Source organism: Monodon monoceros, unplaced genomic scaffold (genome assembly GCF_005190385.1).
Source record: "Monodon monoceros isolate NGI ecotype Baffin Bay Population unplaced genomic scaffold, NGI_Narwhal_1 Super_Scaffold_16, whole genome shotgun sequence".
In the NCBI taxonomy this organism is placed as follows: domain Eukaryota; kingdom Metazoa; phylum Chordata; class Mammalia; order Artiodactyla; family Monodontidae; genus Monodon; species Monodon monoceros.
The window spans coordinates 89249904-89264036 of NW_021703772.1; the positions used below are offsets into that span (position 1 = coordinate 89249904).

Genomic DNA, 14133 nt, shown 5'->3' on the forward strand with positions numbered 1-14133 from the left:
GATGCAGGGGACGCAGGTTCGTGCCCCGGTCTGGGAGGGTCCCACGTGCCGCGGAGCGGCTGGGCCCGTGAGCCGTGGCCGCTGGGCCTGTGCGTCCGGAGCCTGTGCTCCGCAACGGGAGAGGCCACAACAGTGAGAGGCCCGCGTACCGCAAAAAAAAAAAAAAAAATTAACTTATACACACAAGTGATATATCTATATGTGTGTATGTGAATTTTGCTTTTTTGTCAGTATTTTGAGATGAATTGTGTTCAAAATTCATATGTTGAAGCTCTATCTCCCAGTACCTCAGAATGGGACTGTATTTGGAGATAGAATCTTTAAAGAGATGAATAAGTTAAAATGGGGGTCATTAGGGTGGGCCCCAATCCAATGTGTCTGGTGTCCTTATAAGGAGGGGAGATTTGGATACTGCACACACAGGGGAAGACCATGTGAAGATATATAGGAAGAAGATGGTCGTAAGCCAAGGAGAGAGGCCTCAGAAGAAATCAAACCTGCTGACACTTTGATCTCAAACTACTATTACTTTGGTTTCTATTCATTCCGTTTCTTTATGCAAATATATATTTGCAGAATATTATATACTAAAATGAAATCATGTGATAGATACTCTTTCATGTTTATTTACTTTGCAATACATTATGAACATCATTCCATATCAATCTACATAACTAGATGCTTTTATTCTTAAGGTTACTGAGTGTTCTATTGTCTGGACTTTTCCTATTTTATTTAATGAACCAGCTCTCATTCTATAATTAGGATTTTTTTGTTAGTTTGTTTCTGTGTTTTGTTCTTTTTTTAAATTATTTTTTCCTAGGATAAAAACTTCTGTCTTTAAATATCTGTGTGCTTATCTCATTAGTTTTCTAGTATCAACACTCAGAAGAAGAAATATTCAGTGTGAAAGTATAGATTTTATTAAGCTAGCAATGATTTGGGTCAAGTTACATTGTCTGTTTGTGTCACATTTTCCTTGTCCATAAGGTGATGGGTTTAGACTAATTGTTCACTAATATACTGTAAAACTATAAAGTATGATGTATTTAATCAGAGTCCCATTTGAATTTTAGTAATTTTTATAAAATTGGGTCAGAGTCACAACCCCAGATACCAATTCTCTCAAAATTCCTCTAAAATATATATAAAGACACTGAGAAAACAAAGATTCCCACAGTAGCAGAATTAAAAATAACAAAGCCTTTATTATTAAAACTATGGAGTAACTGAAAGATTCCTGGGTCACAATTAAATATTTGTATTAATTTTTCTCTGTGATTTTATGATCTATTTTCCTGATACTTTAAAGTAATGTACCACAATATATCAGGTTATATAAATAGCTTATTTATGCCTAACTTCAAGAGAGGTAATAATCTTTTCCACCTATTTCTTATTATCAACCCCTAGTCTAGTATCAATAGATCCACAATCTATATGAGGTAGAAACCTAAGTGTCTGTCCCTTGGTTTCTTCATATTTTTGTCCATTTAGATAACAGAAATACTGGTGATTTTTTTCTTCCCATATTAATTCATCAGAAAATTTTTATTGAATACCTACTATATGCCAGAAAACAACCTAGGCACTGAAGTTTTTATCAGTGAACAGACAAAAATATTTGACTTGTGAAGCTTAAAGATTAATGACCATTATTGGTGGAATTTGGGGAATATTTCCTTTAAAATCAATTTTCTGTATAATTCACCTTCTTTTTCAAAAAGAAAAGAAAAAAACAAGTTTAAAATTATTTTTTATCAACTGAAAAGGGAGAACCAAAAAGATCTAACTCTGATATTACACTGGTTTTGAAATCATACCAATTCAGGCCCACACTGTTTTGAAAATAGCAGTATGGCAAAATTCCAAGACATTTCTTACTATATATATTATTGCTTCTTGCCCGTAACAGGACCAATTCTCTGTGTGGTCAAAAACAATTTAACACTGTTAGTTTTTTATGTTTTGCTTCTTCATTTCAAGCAGAAGCTAAAAATAACTTTCTGTGAGCATTTTTCCCCAATCTATTATTTGTTTTTCCCTTTTTTCTGGATTTTTCCTTTTTTTGTTTTTTTGGTTTGGTTATATTTATTTGGGCGTCTGTTTTGTTTTGTTTGCTTTCTGTTTTATTTTTTTTTTCCTCTTTTTTTTTTGGAAACATGGTTTTCCTTTCTCTGATCATCTGCATGAGTGTGTGGTTACATTTTTCGTATTACCCTATGATATTCCATATTTTATGGCTAGAATTGGCTTCTCAAGTCTGTGTGGCCTTTTGACATGGAGCATATTTCTATGAAACTGGCTTGGGAATGCTGCTTGTTTTACTCCATGGCCCTTCTAAATGTACATGTCTGTTTCTCTCTGGCAGATTGTAAATTCCTTTAAAGAAGAGGTTGTATCTGATTTATCTATTTTGCCTCAGCAGCTAGCATGCATTCTGTGTGTAATATGTGCTTAACTAATGTTGCTAAAAAATACTGTCCTGGTGCCTGTATTGTATTGTGAAATCTGGCAGCCTATGATATAAGAATCTTTCTATCATCATTGTAATACCACTTCTTACTTCATTAATACATTTTCAAAAACTGCAAGAGTCAGAAAAAATTTTTTAAGTGATTCATTTCATTATGATTTTTGGTTCTCTTTCTTATCTTTATGATATCTTCTAAAACTACCACAGGAAGTTTCCTGAGCGTTCTGGAACTGAGGTTAAATATCTCTCTACAAAAGGAACTAAATAGGCTTTTAACTTACCCATATTAAGTTATTAGTAAAACTTAATTGTATTAATTTTTTTTCTCTCTTCTCTTTGACTTTTGTTTGTTGTTTTTACCCTGGTATTTTCTCTCTCAAAAAAAAGAAAGAAAAAAGAATGAAATAGAGGAAAGTAAGTTGTAGCCCCTGCCCTTGAGGGACTCTGATCTATTTTGAGGAAAGAGATGAGACAAGAAGGAATGTGGCAGGGGCTCTGTGGATGTGAGTGGTGTAAGATAAATGGTGCTTCTGGGGGAGTATTAGACAATAATGTTATACACTGAAATCGTTCTGAGGAACATAATATGCTTAGCTAGGAATTTGAAATTTATTCCATAAGTCCATAAACAGTAGGGGAACACTAATAACATTTGACTTATGAACTATCCCAATCATGTGTGTGTTTTAAAAAGGTCTTGATGGCATGGTGCTCTGCTGGAACAAGAAGCCCTGGGTTTGAAAAAACAGATTTTAAAATGAATCCCAATTTACAAAGGAAAAGGAGACAATTTTTTAAATTAAAGAAATGGCTTTTTAAAAGTGATTTGTTGGTAAACAGGGCACAAAAAAGAGCCAAAAGATAGAAGACCTTATACCTTGGAATTGCAGTTTGTTTTGTTGGTTTCGTTTTTCTTCTCTTTGCCTCATTTGTCATCTTAATTTGGAAATACTGATAGCATCTACTTCCTAAAATTATTTTGAGGAATAAGGAATGTAATACCTGTTAAAAAAAAAAAACAGAATATTGTTTTCAACATAGTAAACAAAAAAAAAAGGAGAACCTTAAAACTGTTCTAATAGACCATACATAAAATGATCAGTACTTGGCATAATTTGGGCTTCTGGGAGTTTGGAGGCAAAAAATAAGCTGTGGGGTTCTTAAAAAGTGCTCGTTATTAAAAATAAGCAAAATATGGCATAAATAAAAGATTAGAAGTGTGATGATAGTGATAGTAATAGTGACTGAAAAGGGAAGTACATAACTAAGCTCAAGTCCCATGAGGGACACGAGAGAAAAAAAGGGCAGCAGGTCCACCCTCAAACACCTCAGAAAACACACAGGAGCTAGCTTTTGAAACATTTTCAAAGCAGATTTTTAAAACTCAGGGATGCAAAATGAATGTACAAGTACCAAAGGGACATTCATTAAGCGAATGATCGGAAAATTAGTCATTTTGTCATTTTCTTTGGTTTTCTGATTGTTCCATCTAATTATTTTCTTAAAAGTTTAGCATTGTTTTATACGTCCTTAGGGTGAGAAACACGTAAGGAAATGTACAGGTACTAGGGAGACCTCTGTTGGGGTTTTGGGGAAGAAGATAGTGAGTTTCGTTTCTGTCACACATTTTTAAAAGGTAGGAATTATTCTTCTATATTACAACAGCTAATTAAGGCCTAGGTATTTCAAACTACTGGCTCTGCTGAAAGGAGAGGGCATGTGCTACTCTTCAGGCCTCTGCTGTCAGGCTGAGCAACGCTCCTCCTTGTGGACCAGCGACCCTGTGGCCCCGTAGAGAACATTTGAGAAGAGCCCAAGGAAGCTGTCAGGAGTGATTTCAAACAGATCACAACTTTTGAGCAGGGGTTTTGAGCAATTCAACTTTAGCAGCCTGTGTTGTCCACTTTTCAAGAGTCAGGTCATTGCATGTCCCTTATTTGTTTTGTGCCCCGTGGCATATTTTCAAAGCACAAAATGTGAAACGTGCATGTCTTTTGGAACAGTAAAGGCCAGGAAAATCTGTCACATCAATATCTATCCATGATCCCAGGTAACAAGTTGTAGCTTGTTCTAGCTTTCACCAAGCTAGTCATGTCATGGGGAAAAACACGGAATACAGAATTTTTCTATTAAAGTTTAAAGTCCAGTTTGTGCTTTGAGAGTACAGCTGGCACCGCCTAACAGAGAACAATTATTGCATAGTTACCCATTGGGCAGCTATTGTTATGAAGCTTTGATGTAGTCACCTTATTTTCCCTTGATTCTGGGACATGTTCTTGGCCTTTAATATAATCAGTAAGCAAATCAGAATAACCAAAGAAACCAAATACAATATAACTACATAGTATTTTCATTCATGTACTTGTTACCTCTTTAACAATTTACATTATTTTTCTCTCTATTAGACTGCATTCCCCAGGTTTTGCTGTTATGAAAAAGCACAAATTTCAGATGCTTTTAACAATGAAGGTTTATTTCCTGCTCATGTTCTATCCTGGAACAAGTCAAAAAAAAAATAAATCAATAAACCTCCAACCTACTACTTAATTCCAAACCAACTTTATACAATTTTAAGAAAAGGATCAGAGGAATATAGATTAACCAGCAACACTGGTTTAAGAGTAAAAAAAATAAATGAAAAATTCCTTACATTATCGTCAGTTAAGGAAATATTTTCTTCTTTTTCACACTGGAATAGTAGCAGGAGAAAGCCATTTTTGTTAAAGGAGTACAGAAATTTTAGCCTAATACTTCTTCCACTCAGCATACAAACAAAAATTATAATTATATTGATATTGGTGTGCCATGTACAAGCTTTAAATTTAATATTCATAGTATTATTTATCACTTGAGTTAAATTAACTTAGAGGGTGTGTAAATTTTACATACATTGTATCATTTAATCTTTCAGGAAGCCTAATTTTTTTTTTTAACTTTTATAATGATCAACTTGCCTTGCAAAAAGGAAGAAGAAAAAGAATGGAAGGAAGAAAGAGAGGAAAAAAGAAACAAAGTAAAGAAGGAAGAAGAAAAATTTTGAGATAGTAAAAGGAAAACATACAATAGAAAGATAAAATATAAAATAAGAAAGGAAGGGGATTTAAGGGGAAAACAAAAGTTAAAGCATAAGAGGCTAGATCTGTGGGAAATGTGTGACAAAAGTGGGAGTATTGCTCTCCCTTGTATTATAAACTAAACAACCAAAGTGGGTGAATTGCTAGAAGATATATCCATCCTTTGTGAGGAGGGGAGACTAGATTACAGCACAGTTCTGTCTAATTCCAAAACTTACACATTCCATTTGTGTCACACCATACCAGCACTTTAATTTTACACAATTATTTAAATGACTAAATTGAATTAAATTACATTTAACTACATATTTGTTTGTATGATTTTTATATAAAACTGGTTTCCATGTCAATTTACCCATCAGGCAAATGCCTTCAGAATTTTTGTCAGGGAAAGAAGATAAACGTTTCTTAGTTAGCTGCATCGTGGGACAAGAACGGAAGTGTCACACAATTTACAACATTGAATAAGTAAAATTTTACATGTCCAAGTTGCTAAAATGTGATCATCTAATTTTGTAAAAGGAAGAATTAATAAATAGATTAATGAAGAAGAAGAAAGGGAGGGAGGGAGGGAGGAAAGGAGGGAGGAAGGAAGAAAGGAAGAAAATATTTACCTATTACTGTGGTTCTTACATGTTAAGTGTTTTTCATAGTGGATCAATATTCTTTTCAGTGAGAAATGACTGGTAACTAGCTGAAAAGATGCACTTATGAATGGAGCTATATATTCTTCATAGAATGGGATATGACACATGTATGTGTATTCATATGAGTTCAACCATGCATCCTCCATGCCTTCATGCATTCGTTCATTCATTTTAACAAACAACAAACATATTGATTGGCCAAACCTACATACTGACCATGTGCTCAAGAAATGAAGAAATATAAAAATGAATAATAGATTATCCCTACCTTTAAGTAATCAGTCTAGCATAGTCATAGGCAAAGGCATATTTAGAGATTTATAAATGCATATATAAATAGAGAAATGCAAAAATAGAATGTACCATATTTATGATTGTATGTGGATCAAATAAATAAAGGTATTTATAACTGACCCCAAATGGCAATTCTCCATAATGTAAAATACTACTGTAATATTCTATAGCCTTTTAGATTTATTGAAGATATTTATCTAAACTTCCTGAATCAATTTTTAGACTACTGCCTGCATAAACCTTCTCACCTTGAGTCAGGGAAGTAATATACTTGGATTAGGAAAGAAGTGTGTGTTAATGGCCCTCTTTTGTCATAAGCCTTCAGATGTTTCTGTTTGCAACATGTTCCTATAAATGTTGAACAAATCTGGTGAGTGTTTTATGACTAATTGACATTTATGCAGCGTAGACAAATTTGTTAATTCATGCTGACACTTGATTTTAGCAAGTCATTTCAATTTTTTTCATTTACTCTTTTTTTGATTGCTTGTTTGTTTTAAAACAATTTAAAATTTTTTTAAAACTTGTGAAATGCAGGTCCTAGATTTTGAGGAAGGCTGAATGGTGGTAATTGGGAAGGTGGTATCAATACTAATACAGTGTACCTTTATCAATTAAAAATGTTTGCCTCTAGAAACCTTTAGTGTTACCTTTTGGTGGATATGTAAAAATCTTGTAACTAGAACAAAGGCTATACTGAAGTATCAGAAAGGAGATGACTATCTGTATATAGGAATTATTTCCCAATGATTTAGACTATAAATTAAAGTGGCTAATATCAATATCTCAGCATATGTGCACTACAACTGAAAATAAATATTTTCTAGAGAATTAGAGTTATATATCTCACTTATAAAGACATTCACAGTCTCAAAACCTTCTGTTAACACTTTCTGATATCCCTACCATTGCCCCAAATTTGTATAGGACTAATATGCCTTGAACAATATTTAATAACTGCAGTTGACTATGCCAGATATTGCCATTATAAATTGTTTCAGATTTTACCATGTTGCACCACAGAAACCCTATGAACTAGGAAGGATAGTCATTACGTTTTCATAGAAAAATTCCTTATTGTTTACTCTTATTTTGTGCTAAAACATAAAATATTCAGGTATAAGATTGGTCACTTTGTCTGCATGGCACTAAGCATGGAGATTTCCAACCCCACCTCCCAGCCCCCATGGCTTGATATGTTCTTAAGCCAGTTTTGGAATTGGTCATTCATCGTGGCATCATGTAGACAGAACTTTCCACTTGTGCTATAGCATACATTGCTTTTCTTCCCACTTTCAGCTATAGAATTATAACCACCGTTTCTAATGTAATACCCTACATTTATGTCTTCAATTTTATCAACCATATTACTTAATACTAATTTTATGATTATTCCTTTTCCTTTTGAGTTGATGCATGTAACATATTAATTTAAGTAGAAATCATCTACTCACTCTGCAAAAAACACTTTATGCCTTTCAGATCTGCTTTTAATAAAATTTCCTGGAAAATATCTAGATAATAAAAGTTTTACATTACTAGAGATTTTGTTCTTTTTTTAATATTTATTGAGTCATCATTTCACACTTTAGTGGCCGTTTCTGCTCAGGTGGCCTGCATAGAATTTTATGTTTAAACATTTCTAACTTAAACCAGCCAATGTTAACAAACTTCCTTTTATGGATAACTTCTTGGCAAACTAGATTTTATCTTTTATATTTCTCCTTCTTAAAATAATCACTTTAAATAATGCACTTTGTTAATTTTATTTCTTTCATGGTCACTTCTTCAACTGAAATTTCTCATTAATGTTTTTGTTTTTTTTTTTTTTTTTTTTTTTTTTTGCGGTATGCGGGCCTCTCACTGTTGTGGCCTCTCCCGTTGCGGAGCACAGGCTCCAGACGCGCAGGCTCAGCGGCCATGGCTCACGGGCCTAGCCGCTACGCGGCATGTGGGATCTTTCCAGACCGGGGCACGAACCCGTGTCCCCTGCATTGGCAGGCGGACTCTCAACCACTGCACCACCAGAGAAGCCCTCTCATTAATTTTTACTTTTCCTAAAATAATTGTTGGTCAGAGTTTATTGAACATCTCATTATTATTTTACTTCATCACATTAACCCCTCTCAGAAATCAAAAACTCTTTCTGACCAAATGTCCTTAATATTAAAGTAAGATTAGCTTTGTCTTACTAATTTTATCAATACTAGGTAGCACAATGATCTAATGTAGTATTTTAAAACTAGGCATTATAATATATAATTATAGAGTTGAACCAATTATACTTATTACAACAAACAAAAATTTAAGATACTAACTTAAGCTTTTTGAAGAAAACAAAGCAGGGTGATACCTAGCTATTTCTATGTTAGAAATAACAGTCAAATTTTGATACAGAATAGTGCTAAATAAATAGAAATTGTAGTACAAAACTGTGTGTGTGTATATATATATGTGTGTATATATATATATACACACACATATATATATATATCTACCAAATGAATGAAATATAGAGTGAATTGTTGTGGAAGTTCAAAATTGTACTGAGTAATAATATAGATGAATTTATAATTGATAGATCTTGGATCTTTAAAGGTGTTTTAAACACATCTACAGTATTTTGGAATCAACACAAAAATGTGAAGTTGGTATCAAGAAGGATATTAACGCCCTTCTATAACATGTCCCTCACTGTCACTACCAGAGACAGAATATCAGGCATTACTGACCACAGGTCTGAGCCGGTGTGGTAATTTTAACAATTTTACTACTCAGAAAATGCACTGATTTTCCTTTGTTCAGATAATATTTCTACTTTCTTATTAAGTGACTGTACTCTTTTGGGCATGAGGGAGTAAGGAAAAGCATTTTTCCTACTACTGCGTTGAATTAGAAGGATCATAATAACTCCACATTTTATTTCTACCTCTTATTAGCTATGATTTTTCAGGAGAATCATTTGAACACACACTTCTCCATTTCATAAGATGAATAATTCCAACTCATGGGTTATTATAGAAGCTGAATAAGAATATTTTTCATATGAAAACACTTATCCTAGGACCTGGCACAAAGTTGAGCAAATGTTAATTGAACTTTATGCAAAATTTTATATCAAAGGTAGGATAGAAAATTTTTGAAGCATGTTAAAAAATTATAAATCTTTATGTATATATGAAATAATTTTATCTCAGAAAATTGGGAAACAATAACAGATGAAAAAATGTTTCAAAGTCAAGTTAACAAACTGGTGAATTAATATATAAATATCCTTTCCAAATGCAATAAAACTTTTTGCATTTTGCAATACAGCAGTCTGCAAGAAGAGGGGGGCAAAAAAGTGCTGGGAGCTACATAGGGTGTAAAGCTTTAAAGTTAAGAATGCCATGCAAATGTAGTCATGTTCTTCCACCAAAAGAGTGAAATTTTCAGAATTAATCAGAAAAAAAAAATTTGCAACTGACCTTTAATGTTTGAATTTTCATCACTGTATGAAAATACTGTTTTATAAATCTGATGCACAAAATTTAGTCATATTTTTATTTTTATTGAATGAGCTTTTTGGAGCACTGAAACATGCGTGGCACTCTGCACAAGTTTTCTAAGGCTCCTTTAATCCCTTGTGCCATATTTTTTTTTCCCTGTGTGTAGAAAGAAAAGGGTATATTAAAAGATTTTTCATTCTGAATGTCTCCATCATCATAGTTAATAACGGCAGCCTAGCATATAAGAGGAGAAATTCAATTTCAAATTGCTTTAAGGTTTACCTTTGAATTCCGCTTTGGTCAGAAGGGTTCCATGACCTTTAAATTTGATGAAAAGAGGAAGCAGATATTAATCTCATTATTTTATTTTGAAGTCCTCCCAAAGCAAGTGACTCTAGACGACATTTCCACAAAATGACATGAGTAGTCCACGCAAGTTGATCATTATTACAGTGAAAGACAATACCTAAGATTTTAATACACTTCCAGTATTTTATATCTGATTTCAATTCCTTTTGTAAAATCTCTCTGCTACTTCAGAGTTCTCATTGTTTTGGACAGTTTAATTATATGTCTTATATTTATGCTTGTATTGTAAAACCTGTTTCTTTTTAAAGATTATATATTTATTCCCTTATATATGCTAAACTTATTTTGATATTCCAAAAATATTTACTGTGCTTCATAGTAATATATGCTACACTATTGCCTTTACACAAAGGTACTCCCCCGTTACAGAAAATTACAATTGAAATATAGAATATTGTAACTATACAATAATTGCACACACTGTTAAAGAACACAATAAGTTAACTATCCAAGCATTTCATATAGTAACATTCAGATGAGAATTAGTTACCCCAAACAAAAATCCACTCAGTTACTTTCAGATACTATGTTAAGAACTTCTACCAATGTCATTTAACCTTTTGAACAGTCTTGCTGGATATGCATACTATTATTCCTATCCTAAATTTTTTTTAAATGATTGAACAATATTTGGTATAAGAACAAAGTCTGTGGGAACATAATAATTTATCTCAAATATCTCTTGAAGTGTGCTTTGTGAAGTATTTGCATCAGGCTTACTTTGTTAAAATGCAGATTTCTGGCCACAGCTCCAAGCTGCTTAATGAAAATCTCTGGTGTATGGGCCTCCAGAATTTCAACTTTAACACATTTTTCAGTTTGATAATCATTAGTCTAACCTAGAACATAAAGGGAAGAATAAGATTAGGAAAACAATATAACGATAATCTTTCTTTTCAATGTCACTGGCCTTGGAGAGAAGGGGGGAAATCAAAAAGACTGCTTTTGAAGCAAATATCTTCGTACGATAATGTGAAAAGAGAAGGATAAACAATTGTTTGAATAAATAAGAATCTATCTATCTTTCTATCTACCTATCCATGATCCAACAATACTTTCATGAATCCAAAATTCATAAAAGTGTTTAAAAAGTTAAATAATTCAGAGTGGTACAGTGATCAAACACATAAGAAAAAGAAGCTGATTTTCATTGTCCTAGGGTAAAGCACAGTGGGGGAAATAACTGTAGAATAAATTTAAAAGGAAGGATATACAGATGTTTGTGATGGTAAGAAAAAAAATAAGATTTCTTGGGAGGACCATGCAGGACTAACTCAAAGATAATTGTCCAGGGATGAATAGCAGGGAGCAGTAGATTGCAACAGTACAGATTAAAGATGACTAGGGCATGGACTACAGATTTTTCCTGAGGAACAATGACAAAGACACAGATGCCAGAAATTATTATAGTCAGCATGATTATGCAAATAATTCAGTGGGGAATTTGGCTGGAAATTTTGATGATTCACACACATTTCAATTCTTAAATGATCTGCCATTAATGGCTTTGATCACTGTAGTCTACTCAGAGAATGAAGATTTATGAATTTCTATAAAGACAGTAAAAATACTTCGTCTTAAATCAACTATTGGAGGAAGTACTTGTGGAGCAGCAAATGCCTTAAGTTGTAGTTTTGTAAGGTAGGCAACAAGAATAATCACTTCTATTTGATTTAATATCTCAAAAGAGATTATTTTTTTTAAACTGGAACTAATGTAGACAAGTGGAACATATTTTATATTTGGCCATAAAACATTATTTTATAAGGAGTATAGGGAAAATTGCAAGATGATCATCAGTTGATTAAGATGCAGAACTGTTAAAATTATTTCTCCAGCACAGTCTTTGAGAGTTATTTCCAGTACGTAATAAACAAAATATTCCGTGAAAGCTAAGAAGTTAAGTGTGATTCCACAATGCAAAAGAGAGGAGCATCATGACCACTAGCAAGTGATATATTTTATCTAATATAAATACTGGGTTCCAAGCTATGGATAAAACAGAAAATTACTCAGTACTGTTAATAAATACCACCCGTCCTACTTAAATAATTTCAGAGTTTGGAATAAAAATCACAGTATCCTGATATTCTTTGTTTAAAAATCTCTCTCTGCCCTTCTGGAGTTCTAAAGGCATATTTTTAATAACTTCCTAAAATACTTAAAACACATGATGCTCATATCAGAACATCTTATCAATTAGCATTTATTCCTCCAATTCCTGAGCAATTCCATTTTCTGACTTCCAAGCATCTCAGTGTTATGATGAGCCCCAGAGGTTCTTATCTCTATTAACACAACAAAATATATCTCAGATCATTTCTCTTGCTTAACATGAACCTGATTTATGTTGCTGTTGTTACTGTTGTTATTTCAAAGGAGGTAATGTAAAGAGCAAATTTTGATATTTTAATTTTAAAATAGCTTTGTACACATCAGTTATATAATAAAATTACCAAGCAATCAGTATTATTTTTTTCACTGGAGCATGTAAAATATCCTCAGTGGTCAATTAGAAAGATTTGACAAATGTAAAGCTACAAAGAACAAAAAGACTTTTGCAATGATTAGGATTCATTCTAACGAAGTTTGCAAAATTTGCCTAAACATCTTATTTGGATTTATCTTTGGACTGTGTCAAGAATTAGGAACTGAAGAACTGGACCAATTTTCTAGAACATTCAACTGCAAAACCACAACTAAAGGAGAAAACTGATTTTTTTAAATCAATGATTTTATTGGTTGTTCACTTTATTATAATTATTTGAAATATGCTCATTTCATTACCTCACTTCAGTAATACAGACAGCGTCATAGACCTGGCCTTAAAATTTATTTACCTATTTTAATGATTTACTTGTAGTATGGTATATAATAAATGTGATGTATAGAAAATATATATGTAAGCTTTTTATAAAGGATCTAAATAAAAAATCAGGATAATGCATGAGTGATGACTTAATAATAATATAATGATATTAATTTTCGTTGAAATCATGATCCATACTCATAGTTTTATAATATCATTATTAATCGAATAACTATATTCTTGAATAGTAACATTGCTGTCAATTATTCTGAAGTTAATGTATGCTCTTATGAAACAAATTTTTCTTTTTGTAATTTGAGTTTGTCAATATGATGATTTTATAAGATTTTGCCCTTGTGTTAGGACACCCGATACTGTCTTCACAAATACCACAAATAATTCACATGGCATCATAGAAGCCTAGTTCCCAAACAGCTTCAGCTACTTGAATTGGCTATGACAGAATTGGAAGAGACCCAGAAATGGCAGTTATTTAGTTTGGCCACCATGCCCAAAGATATCTACTTGGAATAGTTCTGGAAGCGGTTCTTTTACTGTGTACAACTACTTGTGATGTGGTGGTATTTGACAGTCATTTTAAATAAGAACTGAAGCCAATTAAATTGTTTCTCTATGGATTTCCTCTGACAGATGCATGGAGGCATCTTGTGTTAGCCAGCGGACATCGTTCAAACATAGCTAAAACCATTCCAGCATTTATTTTGATACAATCAGCTAATTATATGGTCGTGATTTATGTTTAAATGAAGGATTTTAATCAAATCTATTATTTTAATCCTCTGCGAGACTTCCCATCATAATGTCATGGTTCCTATATGGGAAAGACAACTTCTCTGAATGAAAACTTGGGCATATTGTCTTGATTTCATGGGAATAGAAACATGATCTTAAATGGGAAAGCACTATATTTCCCTGTCTCTGATTAAAAGAGTAAAAATTGTGCAGTTTGAACTAT

The 14133-nt window shown here is 32.7% G+C and overlaps 1 protein-coding gene across 1 annotated transcript in view; it reads left to right on the forward strand.

The window, feature by feature from the left end:
* Positions 1-14133, forward strand: part of LRP1B (LDL receptor related protein 1B) — a 1820879-nt gene that overhangs the window by 1791416 nt on the left and 15330 nt on the right. The gene's annotated exons all lie outside the window — the stretch shown is intronic.